The 21,777-nt window shown below is 31.6% G+C and overlaps 1 long non-coding RNA gene across 1 annotated transcript; it reads right to left on the reverse strand.

Annotated features, from left to right (window-relative positions):
* Window positions 1–5,412: 5,412 nt before the first annotated feature.
* Window positions 5,413–6,179, reverse strand: LOC111628271. Its single transcript, XR_002757147.1, has 2 exons — window positions 5,556–6,179; window positions 5,413–5,461 (listed from the first exon to the last, which is right to left on the reverse strand). It is a non-coding gene; the product is annotated as an uncharacterized LOC111628271 (long non-coding RNA).
* Between the last annotated feature and the right edge of the window lie 15,598 nt (window positions 6,180–21,777).

Here is a 21,777-nt window from a genome sequence, read left to right on the forward strand (position 1 = left end):
TTCACATTCTATTCGATTAGAATGATCTAGCTACTATAATAAGACTATAAAGTTATTCTAAAATTGGAATCGAGTATAAATTCCAGTTAATAACAGGTTAAAAATACCGTTTTAGATTGTTATGAGATATGATAAGTTAATGTTGCTGCTGAAAAATAATTTAATTAAAGAATAAAATCTAATTAAGCGTATCTGATATCTAAAGATTTAATGGCAAGTTCTGCAATATTCTCCAAACTTGAAAACTTCAAGAACTTTATTTTTTCTTAAGATTGTATCTATTAATAAGATCTGGTTTTCTTTACCAATAATTTAATAGCAGTTTCCGACATGTAAAATATATAAATCAAAGAAAAAAGTGATAAGAAGCCTTCAAATTGTTGTTTATTTTTGTTCTCGAACTTGTAGTTGATGGCTCGACCTTGTAGATTTAAAGCATCATCCCCTTTCCGTTAATGACAATCAGTCTCTATTCTTTCACTTATCTCTTCCACACTCATATTACATCGTTCATCATAAAATTCACATGAATGAAAGGTGACGATGTTTAATTTATCTATACAATGTTGTCATAAAAAATGAATATAGGAAATTTAAATGTATAAAATACTGTGTAATTAGCTATTAAACTACACTAAATGCCAAAGAAAAATCATTTTGAGAGGTTTAATTTTAGTATACACATAATTCACTAGGTGGCAGTAAAGGCCATACGGTATATGGAATGCTTACGCAACAAAAGCAAAACTTAGACATCATGCTCCGTCTTATATTCATGAAATATATTGCTAAAGTGTAAGGAAAAAACATGAATAACTACAGTACTTGCAAATATACGCAAAAGTTATGCAATGACTATATGGAGTTCAAATTTTCCATCTTTCTATAAAAGTTCTATAAGACCTCTAGTTTACAGTACTTATCCTTTCCAATTGTATCACTGCTTAAAAGTAAAAAAACGTGGATTTTTTGTTTCAAATCGACTTTTATTTGTATAGAGAACATGAGCTAGAATTAAACTATCAAAACATTCATAAAATGCGAAGGTATGAAACATTTGCGAGTTAATGACGTACAGAAACTAGGCCAAGAATGATGATACAAAAATATATAACAGAGAAACGCTTGTTTTGTGGAGGTGTATCGTCTCTTTACAAATTGAAATCAGGTACAGTTTGTGCAGTTGCACTAAATACGTTACAGTGAATCATGGTAATGACACCTATGCAGTCTGGATTCTAGCAACAACATAGAAGCGTGTTTACCCAGATGGCTTCTTTGGGAATACTTCATCCGAAATTTACTTTCTAAATTTGAGTTTTCTAGCAAACTTATTTGGGTGGTGTTTCTACGAAATTTTCTGATATTTAAGTAGTTACAACTTTTATTTTTTGGCATTGCTATCCATTCTCATATAACTTTTTTTTTAATGAATATTTATTGACTTTTATAGTTACGGACATATGACACTTTTATCCTCTGATAATGTAGAAATTGAGGAAGCTAAATTAGAAGGAATTTAATCCCTTAGAAATATTTAGTCACTTGTATTGTGTTTGGATTGTTGCCTGAGAGAATTTTACTGACGAACGAGTTCGGCCGGATCTGTGGCACATCTCTTACTATCTGATACATTGGCGCTACTAAAAAATATGAGAACGTCAACATCAATTTATTCTTTTAAGCCATGTCAATGACTTGATGTAAAAACTTACACCTGAGCGGCGTATTTAAACAAACAACATCAATTAAAAATCGTCGTGAGATAATCTATAGTGTGACTCGAATTTAAACTCAACAATTCATAAAATGCAAATTATCAATTTGTGAGTTGAGTTATAACGTCTTTTCTCCCTTCGTAGCCGTTCTTATTTGGTGTGTAATCTATTAGCAATAGTATAAGATGAGTATATTTAATACTTTTTATGAAAAAGCATTGTCCTTCTTTCTCATCTGAGTGATCCCAGACAAGTTTTTTACTTCATCATTTCGCATTCTCACCTTTCCAAAGCTTAAACTACTTTTTATGCCATTAAAAAGCAATTCGCAATTATCGTTGTAGTACTTGCATCTTTAATATATTTAGAGTTTTAATTAAGGTTATTTACAAAGTTTCGAATTTCTCGGTTCATTGAACTTTTTGTCACCTTCTTTTTTTTATGAAAATCTGAAATTCAATTGTTGTTATCAAAATTTTGCTTTTAAAACGCGATAAATGTCTTTATGATCTTGATCGTAGTCACGGATTTATCTCCGCTTTAGCAATAAACGAGAAAGTAGAATACCAAGTGGGGCAGAACAATAGCCTGTTTACAAGTTCTAGGATAGAATCAGAAACGGTTGCTACAGAATACGCTCTACTGTTGCAGCCCCAAATCTATTTGCACCTTCTGTCAAAGATGTTTTTGACCTTTCGATAACAGACCTTTTTGAAAAATTCCGGACAAACTTGATCACGTGGTCGGTTGGGTTCAGATTTTCCACGAGGGCAAAACAGACTGCTTAGCCTCTTCGATTAATTATGTTTTATTATTACGAAAACGTTCAATAAGAAAATCATCTTGCAATTTCCGGGTGAAATAAAGTTAACAATGAAAAAATCGAAATAAAAAAAGTAAATAAAATAACAAATGTTATACCCCGAAGGTCCAAAAACAATGTACTGTTCTAATGGAAAGGTTGAGTGACCTGGCTATTCTGAAATCACGTTCTTGGTCGGTCAGCGACTCAAACTGACAATCTGGCAGGTTAATGCAATGTCGCAATATTTTACTACGTCCTTCATCGTCCCGTTGGCGGGTGGGCGATCGAACCGATCGAATGATCAACGCTGCAGCCCTATCAAATTGAAGTCATTAAAGCTTTGCTCTAATGGTGCATAAAAGTAGGCGGAAAACCATAAGTTTTGAATCGATTTACTTTCACCCACGCATATTTATTTAAAGAACAGGTAGCGGAAGAGAAATCCTTGTAAATCAGATAAAATTGCCACTCCTATGAGACATTTTAAAACATATTCTATCTGAAAGTTGATTATATCATCTTACTTTGCATAGGAGAACGGATAAACATTTTGTCTATTATGTAATATTGATCGTAAAGATGTTTAGAAAACCATCTAAAGAGAGGAGTTTAAAAGCTGCAATTATCGTGAAGAATAGAAAGTTTTTGAAGCGAACAGACAAACTGCCCGAAGCTATCCCTTATGTATCCCTCCGCAGATACCCTCTCCGGCATAGTAACTGTCAGGGGGGGATATTTCTGTGACAATCTAGACTGGAAGGTGAAAGGTCATTTAGTATCTGCGTTTGCAATCAAAACTTTCTATCACCTGTCATGTTGACAGCTACTTCAATTGAATGATTAAAATGGTTACACGATTAAATACAAATTCCATCATTATCTCAATAGTGAACAGCAAGTGTCACGAGTTTGAACATATGAATTTAATTATTAAATTTATTAAAAAATTTAAATAGAAAGCACTATCCGCTAGTAAATATGTCATTCTTCCTAAAATCAGAGATTTCTCCGGATTTTAAAGTAATTCAATTTATAAAAAACAGTATAAAAATACAATTTATAAATCTCTTCCCTAATAAAAACAAATGGAAGTAGAACGACGCCAATGTGCCGCCATCTATCGATATAAACAATAACAATAGCTTTGAGTGTTTCCGCAGTTCGATTACGTATATTCAACTACGTTAGTTCTTATTACAAACTCGACTGGTCAGGTAAGTAGCAAGTAGGACGGAGTGCACAATACCATAAAAGGAAGTTTTAACAACCAGGAGAATCCAGCTTTTCGTTTCATACGCTATACGAACAATGAAAAGAGGTTAAAGTGCAAGGGTAGACTTCACACAACTCCGTTGGTTGGCTAGGTTTCGCTAGAACATTTTTTTATACCGAGGAGGGAGAAGAAAGGGGGCAGAGAACACACTGGGAGGTCCTCACACAAGTGATCTGATGAAGTTATTGAGTAAGTAATCGGCAGCTTTGTGTCGGTGTCTAGAAAGGAAGAAAGAAAGATGTAAAGTATAGAGCACGCTCATATTAGCGACTCCTCACTACGTTAACGTACGGGAACACATCTCTTGTTTGCACACACAAATCTAATCTCATTTAACAGAAACAGTGTAATAATTCCATAATATAAATAACGTTGCTACTGTCCTAAACCTATACAATAGAAAAAATAAGAAAAGAACGTAATAACTTGTAGGACTTATTAAATCTAATTTTCAGGTATATTAATAATCATTATATATAAATACAGTTTGAGCACAATTGTTCTTCCTGTCTAAGAATATTAAAATAATTCTCATTTGAATAAAAACAAATTCTAAATACAGTTTTTAACTGTAGGTGTGTTAGATCGATTCCCAAATTTACATTACATAAACCTGTGCTAGACAAAACTAAATAGCGATGGAGTATTTGTGTAGATGCGCACCTTACACGAGCAACGGGAGTTATGGATAAATATGATAACATACGAATAGTGTTACATATCTGGTAATTGAATCCCTCTTCAGAATCGTTGCCGCTTAACCGGAATTAACTTTCCGAAACTTCGAATAGAGGTTACAGATCGTTGTAATGAGATTTCGTAAACACGAGGCCAATGAACTTGGTAAAACGGATCATATAGACGATTTATATGACGTCAGAATCTTAACTCTACAATTCAATAAAAATGCCAAAAATTCGCACGACGTCACCTTGGGGATAACGCGTGCAGCATTTGGTCCCATCCCAACCCGACTGACGCCCCCAAGGGTCAAGAGGTCAATCGGAGAGGCGCCCAGTGGACAAAACGGAATGCTAACGGAAAAATCAGGTAGCAATTGTTTTTTTTTTTCTACCCAAACTAAATCAAGTGTAACCCATTATCTTTTAACTTTTATTACCCATAATTATAATCTCTTATAGAAGCTTAATTAATAACCCTAGAGGTGTTAAACGATTAAAGATCGATTTTATGTGCCAATTAACGAAGTGGAAATCGAAATTTCTCTCATCTCGGGTAAGGATCGGGAGTTAAGGAACGGATCAAGATTTCATGCTGGCGGAGAAGAAAATGAGTCGAAATGATCGATAGCATTCTGCTCTTAAAGTAACGAGTCTCGTTAATGCAAAGTATTCCGGAATCCTTGAACGAAGAGAGTCTCGCTTAAATCTGCGTGGATGATCGACGTGATCAATCGATCAGCTCTCAGCGTCCCACCTACCCTTACAAAACTACTCTCATCGCTTTCTTTTCTCCGTTGAAACTTACGAAAATGTTCACGAAACTTATAGAAACATTTTTTCTACAATCGTTTAAACACCATTTAACGCGTTCACACGTCAACACGTATACCGTGTTAGAGGCTAAACTAGCAGACGACTCGAGCACAAACTTACCGCGTTTACAGTCGCTGGTATGAGTAGGAACACGTATATTGTTAAAAACCTGTAAAGTAAAAAATATTTAAACAAAAATAAATAAAACATACTTTTTTTTCTGGAATTAATCTTTAAAGAAAAATTTTCTAAAAACGTCTTACCATATAGAAATAAATAGTCGATTTTGCGGGTGACCCTCCGTGCACTCCGGCATATTGGCCGCGTGCTTTTCTCTACCCTTATCCTTCACCTTTCATATATGTAGTACTTTTAATTTACTTTCAGTCCGCACTGTTCCAGTTAGAACGTGCTTGTCCCACTCACCGACTTGGTACCCGTCTTACGATCGCAAAACTTCTCTACCCGAAGCGCGCGGATTGACTTCTCTCCTCGTGAATGGGCGGAGTTGGTCACGTGACCCGAAATGAACTTGCCAGCTTGATTCGACTTTTACCTTTTCTTTAAATCGTTCAGGACGTATTTTTTGTTATTAAAAGGGAACGGTCCACCCGTACGTCTTCTTAACAATCCGGCGAGTGTATAATCACCACGGAGGGGTCGACATCACCGAAACGACCGAGTCTGGTGAAGTTAAAAATTCGTTATTCGTCGACATTTACGAGTTACTTAACGATTTCACGTTTACGTATCGGAAAATATACGGTTCGAACTTGAACAAATTGGTCTACGTGCTAGAAATTCGAGTGTGTTCGAGGAACTATATAGTTAAGCGGAAGGTTTGGACTATTGTGAATCGATGGTTAGAGCCGCAATGTGCGCCTAGTGCCCGGGCTGCTCAACATGCCTGTTAGTGTGCCTCAACTTCTGAGAGATGCTACAACCTGCGAATAGGAGCATGTAGGTGACACGAAACAAAAATATAACTGCTTAAAGCGGCATCCGTTCCTTCTCCGATTTTAAGATGACAGAAACTGTAAAATTTCATAAACTCGTAGCGGTGTCTGTGTTGATATTTGTTTATGTATCTGAAATAGAAGCAGCGGTAAGTTTTATAATGTTTTTATATATTCAAATGAACTTTTTGTAACTTTTTTCTTAATCGAAGAAAGTGTTTCATTTATTTTTATTGCTCGTGCTTACTCGCGTAGCCTTGCTACAGGGAAGCGAACTCTCTTGACTAGGCGCAACTAGTCGATCTTTTCGTGTTAAAAGGAGAAAGTGAACTTTTCAGGGTCGAGTGGATGTTGAAGTTTTTTTTTCTTCTCTTCGCGTTTCTTTTTTAGAATTTTAACACCTTTTTAGAGATTTTATTATTAGCGATTTAGGCTTTTTTAAATATTATATTATTATAAAACAAGTGTAATATATAATTTACGTATTAGGTCATATAACAATAGCTCTAGAAATTCAATTTTGACACCAATACTTTTTATGGTTTTAATAATTTAAATCCACACTTTCTGGTACTATTTGTGCTTGTGTGATGCAGACATTAAATATATTTTATTTTTCACGTTACGTATTATTCAAATTTTAAAAGGGAAGCAGTAAAACTTCGACTTATATCACTTTGAAAGGTATGAAAATTTCGGCAAGGTATCTTTTGAATCACCAGCCCGGTCAAAATTAGAACAAGTTAAAATACTGCCAGGAAGTAATTTCTTCAGTAAAGTGATTTTTTTCGTTCGGTATTTCTCACTTGTTTCTTTTCAACATTTTAAATATAAATTTTAACTCGGAATAAAAATAGTTCTTGTTTATAACAACAATTTTTAAATCAACATTGCACATTTTATACTTAAAAGATGAATATATTTGCATTAAAAATATTTATTATTATTTTAAAATTTATTTATTTGTTTATTTTGATTTAGAATCCAGAAATTAAATTTTGATGGAGAAATTCATATCGAGAGAATCATAAATGATTTCAAATCAGTCAAATGTTTAATTAGAAACGATTTAAATTGAACTTCGAAGCTTTTGTGAATTAAATTTTAGCAATGCGACGCTAAGATTTAATGAATAAAAGTAGTAATTGTCAATAGGAAGAGCGTTTTTATCGTAATTATGTTCTAGAGATAGTTGACCAATATTCAGAAACGATTAAGATTTCTTTTTAACTTCCCTGATTATTTTTCAAACTTCTGTTAGAAAACGGATCACGATTTTACTATCCCAGTATAATCTTTCATCGAACCTGTATCTTGAAACGGTCAAACTATTATTATGTTATCAAAAAACACTTCCGTAAACCCAGTCTTTTAAACCAGCTTATCTTTTTGTTATCCAAGTTTCGTGTTTATCCACGATTTTGCATGGCGTCGGCTTGTCCGTTCTACCTAATTATATTTCCGACAAACAAATATTTAAAATAGAAAAGATGTCTGTTTACGAAAGCAGATATAGATTCATCCCGGTCGTGTCCAGTTACATTCTGCTAATCCCGAAACAAGCCCTGTCGCTATATTGTGCAATAGCCAAGTTCACTGGCCTGTCATCAAAACTGAAAGAAAATTACGATTAGGAAGTTTCTTGCCGCTTTGAAGTATGCAGCCAACTAATTATCACTAATAAAAATTTCTCTGGAAGCCAATAGCTGTGATCTATGAGCATCTCAACGCCTACAGAAGGCAATCAATTGGACATTAAACGGTGCCAAGTGTTTAAGCGTCGTGCTGATTATTTTCAATAATGGTCAGAAATTAAATGATGAGCAATTAGATAATCAGCAGATAATGATCTGAGTTTGTTTCCCGAAGAGGACAAATTCCAAATGAGACAATGGTTTCCTATGTAAATATTTATGTGCACGAGCCAAGACCTCTGTTTGACCCCTTGTTGGCATCATTCTTAATTATCTCGACTCATTGATGTAACATGACCATAACTTGGGTCTCTGGTAAACTTCATTCTGTACGGTTGGGGGAAGTTCACTGATGACAACTGCACGATCTTTGCCCTCAATTTTCGTGGAAATTTTAATTAGTTTGATCGATACCGTACGTTTATGCGATTCTTTGTGGAAAGATAAAATTATTTTCAGAGAATTAAAAGTTTAGGAAACCTTTTAAAAATTTTAAGCGTTAAAATACCTGGAAAGATATGTAAAAAACGGAAGTTTAAAAACAAATACCGAATAAAATAAATGATTATCTTTCAGTGTTTATCGTTTAAAGGATGGCAGGGAAATTGTCTTTTTGTAATTTACTTTAGAATGTAAAGGACAGTTAGCACGATTAACATATCTTTATGCAAGAAATATTTTAATTCCGTGAATTATTTTTAGTCACTTGTTTAGAAGTCGACGCCATCTCTTAGCAAACATGTATAAAACAGATTTTAACAGTTTAGAGTCTTACTTCGGAATTCTCGACATGTTCTGTTTAATTTTTATCTTGGTGCTCAAAAAGTTGAAAGATATTTTTGAAAAAGAACGGAAATTTTAAACATTTTATTTATTTATTTATTCGACGAAATATACTGGAGTAAATTTTGGAAGAAAATGACCAGACTGTGTCAATTCTGTCTCATGATACGTATCTAAAGTCGCCTTGCATGATCTCTTTAATACATCATATCATTGATTATGCACTGATAAGGAGAGGAGCGTCACGAATCTCGTAATAAAGATTTCCCGGTTAGTGGAGAGAGGTTAAGGCCCCTACCCGAGATAAATATTGTTGACCACAAGGAATTGTGGTAGGAGAACCACACATTCCCACGCTGTCAACAACACCTGTGATTTGTTATTGAAATTACAGCTGTAAGTTGCGTAATGCCCTTGATTGTGTCCGGTGATGATGTCATGTATTCAGCTGATCGGAAAAAGTCGTGGCATTCCAGGAACAATGGAAATGCTTGACTTTCCCTTTTAGAGTAATTGATCCAACTAAAGATGAACAAACTAATTGATTTCAATAATCATAATATGTGACTAGCGTATACACCATTTTACAGTCCGTATGACTATCTTGTTTGAAACAAATATTTTTTAATAAGTGGTAATAAAACACTACATCTTCCTCGATGAAAACCATAAAATTGAATTTACTATTACTGACAACTTAATGACTCTTATTCAGGCAGCGGTCAAAGTTAAGACCTTGGACTTTAACTGTCTATACCGTTTATTTCCATAATTTGGGTTAATGGGCAAGTAAAACATGTAATAGTTATTTAAATTTTTATTCTAAATATTACAAACAGCATGCGGAAGACAATATCACGATTTTCTAGTTTAGTTTAGACGAAGATAATTCGCTTTAAATGAAATTGTCTCAATGAAATGATGACTGCAGTACTTTTTCTATTAACAATAAATCTTACAATGAAGATAGTAATTTTTCGATCATTTATGTTTCGTCTGTCTCTCTCCTAAATGCCACTACTGCCATTGTAAAGGTTGTAACACGCTAAAATATGTTTCTTGTCGATCGTTTTCGACCGTAAAATGGGTACCTCATGGGTTATATCAGTTTACATTCCTGAATGCCACCCTGACATCCTAAGCTGGCAACACCCATTAAGGCGCGGAAATAATTTCGAGCACAAAAAAACTAACTAAACGCCTTCCTTTTTACTTAAAAAAAATCATTTAAAAAATAGATTAAAACCTGTTTTTTGCATTCTTACTTTTGTAATTTTAGTGATAATGCGTAGGTTGATCTTAAATTCTTTTATCACGCCGAAGAACATGATTTAAACTCTAAAGAATGTTAAGATATGTTCATTTAGGTTAGATAAGTCAGAAATGTCCATTTTGTGAAAAGAAAACTAAAATACTTGTTGTTTAGTGTAAAATCTAGATTTTTCTAAACCGGTAAAAGAGATTTAAGAAGTTTTCTGTAAAAAAAATACTCTGATTGTATTCTAAAAAGTCGTCTAGTTCCGCCATTTGTAAAAAATGGTTCGTTCTTAACTAAATTAGAAGTTTCAGTAAGACATAATCATCTTATTTTCTTTGTTATTATTTTGGTAAACACGATTATATTCGTGATAAGCTATAATTAAAATTATATAAACAATCAGAAAATTTAATTCAGCTGATTAAAAAACAAAATGTTTATGACAAAAAAAGTGTTCAAAAGTTAAGCGCAGTTGGATAACTTAATTAAAAGTCAACATAAAAAGGCTACTATCAAGAATAATTTATTAGCTTACGTGGGCTTATTAGTTCTATAGCGCATATTTTTTGTATCATGTATCCATTAACAGCGTTTCTGCTGTACAAGAGTAATTAATCTAAGAATGATACTCTCTTAGAGTCATTAGTAATTTTTTAGTGGCGTATTTCAATTACCGTAATAAACGAAACTTCTATTCGTATAGAAATACATTGTGTCTATCATTCACAATCCAGTTAGAGTTACTGACATTGCGTCGGCGATAAAAGAGTCCTGTGAGAGTGTCCTGTGCATACTTTTTATGTCAATGAAACAGGTTCGTTTTCTTTTTTTGATAGCGCCTACACGAACAGAAGTCACCAGAAGTGGGCGATGCTAAATGAATTTTCTTATTTGTGCATTTTCTACTATATGCTTCCGTAATACATAATATGTAGGTCTATCTTTAAAGATATCAATTTTCTCAGTGCTCTTTTCTACTAGTATTTTTCGAGAAACGTCTGGTTTCAAGGTGTTTTGCCTCCATATCTTATTTCTTTCGTATGACTATAGGATATAAAAACGGTTTACAAACGGCCAAATTAATGGAATGAGTGTAAATCTTAGATTAACGTAACTTAATCCTGTAATTCGCGCTCGACGAACAGGAACTATATCGGATAAATCGAACAGATGGTTTCGTGACGTCACTTAAGCATCCGATTTTGGTCGCATTATGTCATTCACCACGCCCATGCTTCGGGCCTATACATGCTGCTTAACATAATTTGCAGACGAACAGCTAAGATAATATTTCTTTCTTAATTTTAATAGCACAAACTTATGAATTCAATTGAAGCACAAAAGAATATGTCACGAAAAATTCTTTATTTTTTTAAAATTTTATTTCGAAAAGTAAAAATTTTACAGCTACTCTCTATTTGAAACTTAATTTATGGAAATTAAAACTGCAACCGCTGATGTAACTAATGATTAATTCAAAGACTAAAATTTAACTTATCTTGCGAGGGCGATATCTTAAAAAGTCGAAACATCCATCAAAGTTCTACTTGATAATTTTGTACATCAACTCAAAGATTATAAAAAAATTCCTTAAAGGGCTACATGTTCGAGTGTGTATCTCCTGATACAAATTAAATAGGCCCGATATTTACTTAAAACGGAACTGGTTATATTGATTAGATCTTTTGTACTAATATTCTTGAGAGTATAGATCTGACAGCAAACGTTGATTAAAAATTGCTTCCATTACCAATGTCCCACACCATAGCTGTTGTAATTTGACAACTGTGTGAATTGAATGGCCTTGTGAGGCGTAGTTTTGTGGGGGCGGATGAGCCCTACTAACATACAGTTCTCCTTGTGTGAAGTTGGCCTCACAGTCTGATGGTTTGGTTTAACGACATTGGTTTATGGGTTTGGTACCAACCAACACCACAAGCGTTCCTTTGTAATTGAAATGATCCATCCTCCATTTCGCGTACCGAAGAATGCCGCCGTTTTTTTTTTTTTTTTTTAATTTCTTTGAAATCTTCCATTTTAGATTAAAGCTTCAATTATACTACAGACATTGCAAGTCTGAAAAATTTCACAAAATATTTTAAAGGGTAGATAAGTTTTTAAAGAAGTTTATCCGAAATTCTTTCATCGTTAACAGCGAACGGTGGTGACTCGATAAAATAATGATATAGTCTAGAATTAAGTGTGATGTCCAAGGAGCAAGGATAAGGTGAAGATAAATAAACTTTAAACCCGTCGACGGAAATAGAAATCCTGGCAAATACTCAGATGTTCATTTGTTGACATTATTAGAATTATATTCCAAACTAGCCCTTCCACGTTTTTAGAAAATTATTTAAAATATTTGTCTAAATTTAAATATCGATCAAATTTTGTTAAAATAACAATTACAAGGTTATAAATAGAATTCCTTGCGTTTCTTGAAACAACTTTTATTTAATTATAGCTTCATCATTTAAGTTTTATGTTAAAATTGCATAAAAGTACTGGAAAATATGCTGCCATCTTTTGTGAAAATCAGTCACTAATTACATTTTTTATTTTGATTTATGCCTCAAATATTGTATTTAACGTTTTAATGTGTTAAATTGTAATTTCACTTTTAATAAAGAATTAGTTTTAATAATCTCACTATAATTTTATTTATTAATGCTTTCGATATCCGTATTTAACAACTATTTCTCACTAAAAATGTTAAAGGGCAATTATCCCATTTATTAAAGGAACTTATCTATTACTATTACAAGTTATTGCGAAAGATGATGTTATTCGCTAAATAAAATATAAGTTATGGCCCTTTATATGTCAAACTCAGCGAATTACATACTTTCATCTCCTTTGATTTATTTCACTTTATTTTATTTTATTTTTTTAATTTTAATATCTAAACTTGAAACTAAGGCTATATCAGTTACACATCATAGCATCTACAGCTATTATAATTAGCGAATATCGTGACTTTAAAACACCATTATCCTTCGTATATATCCCAGGCTATCATTAATCTTTAATTTTACAAATTATTTCAAGACTTATTGAAGATAATGATAATTCGTTATATATAAATTATCTATACAATTATCGCGTGAAGAAAGATATTTTTATATCTTAAATATCGATCTAATAATCATTAAGAGTTATGCAATTTTTATCATAAGTTAAAAACATTCTTTAGAAATTATGTTCGGAATAATATATATATAGATATTATATATAAGTATTTATAAGATATAAATACTAAAACATATGCTGAATGCCTTTAGATTTTCTTAAACATCTGTTTTCATGTTGCTACTTCATCCTCTCTTCTTTCCTAGTAATGCTCTGTGTAAACATTGATGAGATCATCTCCCTCATATGAGGTCAGTTGGGTCAGGTGGATCATAGAAAAAATTTAAATCCTGTTGATGTAATTAGATTCTTTTGAACTCATGCCGACCTTTGACATAGTGCCGTTAAGAAATGCACGTGACGAAATTCTGTCTGAAAAGGTCTTTAGTGTTCTAAGGAAGAATATTTTCGATGCTTACATTTTAAATATTATTTTTGAAACTGATTGCGTGTATCTTAACACTTTTTTCCTTACATTTTATTGCCTTCTTATCTCAACAATAAATATGTTAAAAGAATATAAAGATGTCCACTCCTATTTCTTATCGGAAATGCTGAAAATCTCCTCGTATATAACTTCCCCCTCTACGGAGAGAATTTTTGTTAAGGTTTTGGTTATGAATAGCAGCATATCTATGTATAATATACAATAAAGTATTATAAACAGTTCTTGATTTATTTCTTGTTAGAAATCCAAATTGATAATGTGTAAAAATGCATTTTGTTTCTTTGCTGTTCGGATGAACAGCAGGACGTAGAATGACTAACAGCATCGACTTTTCTCCGCATCTGGTGTTTATCATTGTCATCAGAAATTTTCTTATCAGTTTCTGTACAAAACTCAGCGTGAAAAATTCCTTAAACAATGTTTATTCTAGTAATTGGTGCTAAAATTTTATATTTTTATTTAAAATCCAGACATACTTTAATATGCATGGAAGCACCTAAAATAATAATTGCCAGCTGAAAATATTCTATAATTACTTCAAAAATAAATAGTTTACTTTATATTTATTATATATAATGAACAGTTACTAATGAAAGTTATTTTTTCATATTTAAAGTAAATTGAAATAATGGACTATCGGGGAGATTGGAACATAAATAAAAATTATCTACGAGTATATCTTTCAGTTTCCATTCATTTAAACTGTATTCTATCCTCCCAATGTTTAGAAAATGATAGCATTGTTGAAGATTCCATTGCAGTAATATTACTAATATTTGATACATTGATATTAAATTTTGATACGAAATTCACTTCTTAGTAAGGTTTATCATCTTTAGAGGTAGAACATTAAAATATAAATTAATTATGAACGAAACTGTATACAAAAAAAATATATAAATCATATTCGATTATATTTTCAATTAACACATATTTGTTTACTTCAGTTAAATTTAGAAATAAGCATTTGAAAAAATGTAATTAGTTTGAATTATTATAAATAAATACAAAGTATATACAATTATTAAAAAAAAAAATTTTAGCCTTAACATCCGACAAAAATTCATCATGGCATCACAGGCAACAAATAAAAATTTCAACATCGAATAGGTTAAAATTGTAGACCAAAAGCACAATAAAATTATATTCCAGAAATAGAACATTTTCATATTAAAAAAATTTACTAATTATGTGAAAATTAAAAAAATTTTGTCATATAAGAGGAAAATAAACATTCGGTACGATTTAAACTTAAGAAATTCTAAATTTAAAAATAGGTAACAGCATTCATATACTTCTTTTCGCTATTTCTAAATAGTGCTGGCTATTCTAAATCGTCAACATTTTAAACTAAACTGGAACTCCACTATAATGTAAAGAAGAAAATATATGCTTTTAATGAAAAAATAAATTTACACAACACTATTGTTAACATAGTTAACAGTGTTACATAGATGGCCAACATGACACTATTGTTAACAGGAAAAGTATATGCCATACTTTTCCTGTTAACAATAGTGTCGTGTTGGCTATCTATGTAATACTGTTCTGGAGAAAATTTTTGAACTGTAATAACATGACTTCCAGTGCAAATTGTATATAGTTAATTGAAGCTTTCTGTCCCTACATTTTCCACATCTGGTCTCGACTTTCATCTAACTAACTCCATTGTTGTGATTAAAGAAGGACACAGACAGAGAACACCAGTGGATATTTACAGGTCTAAAATTTTAAAATTACAGCCCAAGAAATTAAAAAATATTCAAGCACTTTTAAGCTTAACAACTCAGCTTCAAAAAATACAAAGTATCCTTTGTTGCTATAGCAGTACAAGCTTGAGAAAAATTGCTGCTGTAGTGATCATAATGTCACTATTATATCAGGTAGAACAAGTTGAAAATTGAACAAAAATTGAAACATTAATAACTAAAATTTTTAAATTAAATATACAATATTATAGATTTTATTTATCTAACTTTTTAATTTTTATTCTGAATTATTCAACCTGATGTAATAGTGACATTATAATTGCTATAGTAACAGTTTTTCTCATGTATGTACAGTACTTCTATGATACAGAACATTCTTTTAATTTTTTGAATTTATTATTCCATTAAGAGCAATATGTTCTTCTTCAAAATTTCAATCTTCACATACAAAGAATTCAATTATAGTTATTTCAACTGGAAATACTGTATTGTAAAAATAAATAATTATTATAACTAGGACTAGGATACAAGTACTTTTATGCTCTTTAGATAACCCAAAATACAAAATTTATGAATTCCCAAAAGGCCTTCAGTAGGCTACAGATAATCTCTACCTAGCCCAATTCTTGAATTAAAATGTTGTTTAGTTAAACATATGATTTATTATTAACTTTTTGTATAGCTAAGCAGCTTTTCCATTTATTCAAGTTGAATATTTGGATGGAAGTGATGTCAAAATGACATCATTTCCATTACATAATAACATCTATAAAAAATATTTTATAGAAAAGGAATAAAAAAGTTTTCTTAACTTTTTGATCTTTATAGTACTCCTGAGATTTTGCCAGATGTACAAAAAGTGCAAAAGAAACTGATCTGTTAAGTCTGATAAAATCTGTCTAAACAGGGATTTGTTAAATGAAGGAGAGACCAGGAATGAAGCAATCAAGAAGTTTAAGGGATGTCTTGCCCTAAAGTTATGTAAAATATATATATAAAGAAAAATACAACAGTATAAAGAAGGTAAATATGAGATGGGGAGAAAGGAGGAGGGAAACCAACTTCTTGACTGGCACTTTGTAAACTATTGCCTTTTGTATCAGCTATATCTATCAGTAGGCAAAATCAGTCTTCATGCCCACATGTTCCCAATAATAAATGTCTAAGTATAGCTCTGGAGAGACCATACACAAAGAGAGAAATAATTTTGGCATCATTTTCAACATTAGAAGGCATACAAATATAATAAAATCAGACGGTAATAATTAAAGAAAAAAAATTCTTGACAATGTAAATATTACCAAGTTACAAGCAACAAAATAATACTGAATGTTTAAATGGTAGGACACTTAATCAATCACGTTGCAATTTTATTCTGAATTATATCTTTTTATTCTTTATTTTATTTCTACAACTTAATAATATCTAAAGATTTCTAGAATTAGAATTTATACTGTTCAGATTCAATAAAAAAGTTTTGAATTTGATTTTACTTTATAAGCAATTTTATTATTTAGGAAGCTAATAATGTTGCTTAATAAGCTAAAAATTATATACATTTCAGAGAAAATAATAGTTTATAGAGATTCTAAATCCTACACTATGTAAATATTAAAAACAATTTGTTTATCAAACCATATTTACATATGAATTGATATCAAAAGATTTAATTCTATGCAACTTAAAAATATAACAAACTGGAAAAGTTACACTAAATTCAAGTTATGAATTGTTCATGTACTATATAAAATAATTTTAAACTTACCGAGAATCTGATCCCCAATGCATGGCATATATTTTAGCCAAATGTCCTCTAAGGGTTCTTCGTGTCCTCATTTGAATTCGACCAACAGGCTCCATACTGGCTGTAGCCTGGACCAATGTTGTGTCACAAGTGGCTTTTCTTGCATCCTGAAATAATTAAACAATTCAAAATTAAATTATATATATATATATTATCTTTGTATGTGTGTGTGTGTGAGAATATATATATATATTCACACACACACACACACACACACACACACACACACACACACACACACACACAAAGAAAATAGTTTTTAGAAATTTTTGAAATGTTTAATGATATAAAAAAAACCCTAAGTCAAAATCACCAAATCACATTACTAATCAAATAATCAAGCCAAATTATAGTTTAATAATAAATCTGACTTGATTATTTGATGTGTAATCATATATTTTTAAACAAACCATTTTACAAAAAAATTTTAAATCTATATTTCTCCATCTATTCATTTCTATGAATTATATAAAATTTATGATGAAAGTCTGCCAACTACCATAAAAACTCACTTAATTATCTATTTAAGCAGTCATTTAATCTAAACACACAAGACATTTATGCCAGTATACCTCAAATTACTAATTTTTACTAACATTTTCATCTGTATATAACAGACATCTTCAGGTATATATTGGGTGGTTCATTATTTTTCATAAAAAAAAAACAATTTTCTTATAATATATAAATATTTTATTGAATTATATATTAACCATTTTGGTCCAATACCTGTTGCCATCTTTCTGGTAGCACCATGATTCCACGCTCATGAAAGTTCTGATCTTCGCTTATAAAAAAACTGATTCAAGTGATTTTTCACATACTCATTTGAAGTAAATGTTTTACCATTTAAAAAATTTTGTAAAAACTGGAACAAATAGTAATCCAAGGGTACCAGATCTGGTGAATATGGTGGGTTTGGTAGCACAATCCCATCTAAGCTGTAACAGTTTGTGATGAGTTACCAAACATTATCATGTCTGGCATTATCATGGTGAATCACTACACCTTTTCTGTTGATCAATTCTGGCCTTTTCTGTTTGATGGTATCACTCAACTTGTCCAGTTGATGGCAGTACACTTCTGAATCAATTGTAGAATTGTCTGGTAGAAACTCAAGAAAAAAAACACAATTTCCTTAAAATCCCACCAAACAGAGAGCATCAATTTTTTTTATAAATATCAGCTTTTGAAGTGCTTTGAGCTGGTTTATTTCTTCTACTCCATGATCGCTTGTGTTCAACATTGTTATAATCCATTTTTTGTCGCCAGTTATGATTCACTTCAAATTTTATCTCTTATGAGTGATTTCCTGTTTGTTATTTGGCAGTTTGCTTCAATCAATACATTTTGTTTTCATCAGCTCTTCAACTGGCAATTCCAGGACATAGTGCATCTTCAATATCAAAATTGCCAGAATGAAATTTTACAAACCAGTTTTGGCATTGTCATTCTGTCAACACATCATCTCCATACATGTTACACAATCTTTTTCTTGCTTGAACAGCATTCTTACCTTTTCGATAATAAAAAAAGCAAAATATGCTAAAAATGCTGCTTTTGCTCTTCCATATTTGATGGGGGAGGGATTTTACAAATAAGCCTTGAAATGTCAGCTGTCAAAATATATAATGCCAATACAATTTAGCATTTAACAGAACGTAATCAGAAAACAATTAGACAATTATAACACACCTTTTCCATTGCCAAGATAGTTTTATTTAAAACTAATGTTTTCAACCTATTGCTTAAAACTAACGCTTTACATTCCCTCGCAATCAAATGATCCATATCATTATAAGCTGGCAGCATTCTGAGCTCTAATCAGAAGGGCCTTTCTATATTGCAACAGTGATGTGGACAGAGCAAAGGAAATTGACAGAATTGTACAAGTATTCAAAGCCCTAAAATACAAAAAAGGCACAATAACAAGAATAGCTAGAAGATACAAGATGAGCACAACAAAAACTTCAAGACATGATCCCAGTAAAATCACAAAGTTTACATATAACAGAAGTACGAAATGCATTATGAAAGAAATTGTGGATCACAAGAAGTCAAGAATGGTTCTGAAAAGAGCTTTGAACCTATATAAAATTTTAAGAAATGACAAAGATAGCATCAAGAAGAAAAAGCAGGGATGTACGAGATTCCTTACAAAAACATACAGCTAGGAATCAAGAAAGACTATATTGACATCACAACAAGGAATTTGGGAGTAAGACTTAAAGAACATTAATATAACATTAGAAAAGGTTCCAACACAACAGTATTTTCCAGATGGTGCAGACCCAAGGTGTGATAGCAAAATGGGATGAAGCAGACAGTGTCAAACCCTTGCACTTGCTCCCCAACATTAGTAAGGACCACTGAGAAAATTGAAATACACAAGAGCAAACTGAAACCTTTTGCATCCTCAGATGCAGAAGGCCTACCATCGGCTTTTATAGTCAAAAAGTTTGCCATAAACTCTTAATTTATACATTAGTCCAGTGTTTTTCAACTGGGGTGCCACGGCGCCACGATTGGGGTGTCGCAAAGTTTAGAGCCTTTAGGCATTTTCTTGTAAATTTACTTAAGTGTAGTTCAAGATAACTCATTGTCAGTTCTATTTTGCTACGAAATATCTAGTAAGCAAAGAAACTATGACGTATGTGTACGCACGACTTGTCACGAGTTCGCCCAAACCACATTGCTTGGCCTTCATGTTCCCAGTCCCAGTACCAGGCCAACCACCAGAGAAGAACGACTTGGACACTTGTGTCTTGTATATACTTTAAAAAGCGTTGCAATGTACTTTGAAAAGCGTGTGGTTTCAATCACAAAGTAAATGCATATTACAGTATTTTCATAGTATTCAAAAGCAATGATGACAAATAAACAATTTTTATCAGTTTTTTTAATTTAAATTTGATATAAAAAGGATAAGAAAAAGTAATGAAATATTTATTTTATATATGCATCAAAATAGTATAAAAAAACTTAAGAAATATTGTTTATCAATAAAATGATAATATAAAATGATGATATACAGGTATACCTCGCCTTACGTCGGTAATTGGTTCCAGGAAAACGACTTAAGTCGAAAAACGACGTAAGTCGAATTTACTTGTCTCCAAATCTACTTGTCACTATGCTAAACCATAAATTACCATTCCCAGTTCTGTATTTTATTTATTAATGCATTTTTAATAATATATGGTTAGTAAGGATCTATTTTAAGCTTACAAACAAATAAATTTTAGTTTTTAATATAGTACAGAAAAGTAATCTAAATTTACAAATGCATGTACAGTACTGTAAATACAGTACATACTTGTAAATGTATATATTTTAATATGATTTTGTGCGCTTTAAACATTTTTCTAGTGATATTACGACTTTAATATTTATGGCGGACAGACGTAAAGTCGAATAAAATTACTTAAACTTGATTTTTATTTTTCCATATACTTTTTTGACAAACGACGTATAATCGGGAACGACGTAAGTCGAGGTATACCTGTATTTGATAATAAAACTATATTTAAAAAAACAATAGCGAAACTATTATTTTACATGTAGGTATTTTGACAAAATTCAATGGACTTAAATTTTGATTTTGAACAGGTAGAAACACTTTTGCGTGTAATATTCGTTTTCGCAAAAAATTCATCTGGCCCATTAATTCCCCCTTATTCAGATTCTAGATCCGCTGCAGGTCAAGAGTGTCACGATTTGTTATTTTTCAATTAGGTGTGCCACTCAATGAAAAAGGTTGAAAAACACTGCATTAGTCTATAGTTGCACATTATATCAATTATACCTTAATAATTTATTTTAATGTTCATAGTAATATTACTGCATCATTATTTTTATTAATATATGTGAGTTTGTTTTTTTTATTTTATTTCATATATATATATTTTTTATAAGTTATTCTTATGTTATTTTCTTGTTTTTATTCCATTGCCAATTTTTTTGAATTTAAATGTATGTATTCCATCTTATGGAATGCAGATGTTCCAATCCATTTCAACCTGAAGATAACCTATAGAATAAGTTGAAAATGTTAGTTTTAAATAAAACGATCTCAGCAACAAAAAAGGTGTGTTATAATTGTCTAATACAATTTAGAATGAAACTGGCATTTAAAAATACAACTAATCCCTCTGGTGAATAAAAAAGAATACTCTCCAAACAACCCAATAGCTAACTGCATGCCCGATTTACCTTCACACGAATGCTTTTGCACATGCACCTGCATGGATCATCATAAATCAAGCAATTAAATGCATATGTAAAAGCTACTAATAAGAAAAGAAATTCTTTTTCAAGAATACACAAACAATGATTTAAAAAATTAGCAACTTACTCTGATTGCATTCTTCAAAGTTTCTGCTTCTTGCCTTAGTGTATCTAATTCATTCATTTTGCTATATTAATATTCAAATCTGTAATAAAATATTGTTAAAAGTTAAATCAAATACTACTACTACTACTACTACTACTACAATAATAATAATAATAATAACTCTCCCGTGGTCACCACCTGGTCGTGGTGGGAGAGCCCAGTAATTTTACTGATCCATAGGGCAATGCAGGCTGGAGCACAAGCTCCTGGTAGGGACACCCATGCCAGTAAGGTCTATGGGGAGAAATGAAGCTAAGAGTGACCACACACCCACATTCTGTGGAGATAATCATTATGGTAGTAACCAGATC

Source organism: Centruroides sculpturatus, unplaced genomic scaffold (assembly GCF_000671375.1).
Source record: "Centruroides sculpturatus isolate CEXI.00-Female unplaced genomic scaffold, Cexi_2.0 scaffold414, whole genome shotgun sequence".
NCBI classification, from domain to species: domain Eukaryota; kingdom Metazoa; phylum Arthropoda; class Arachnida; order Scorpiones; family Buthidae; genus Centruroides; species Centruroides sculpturatus.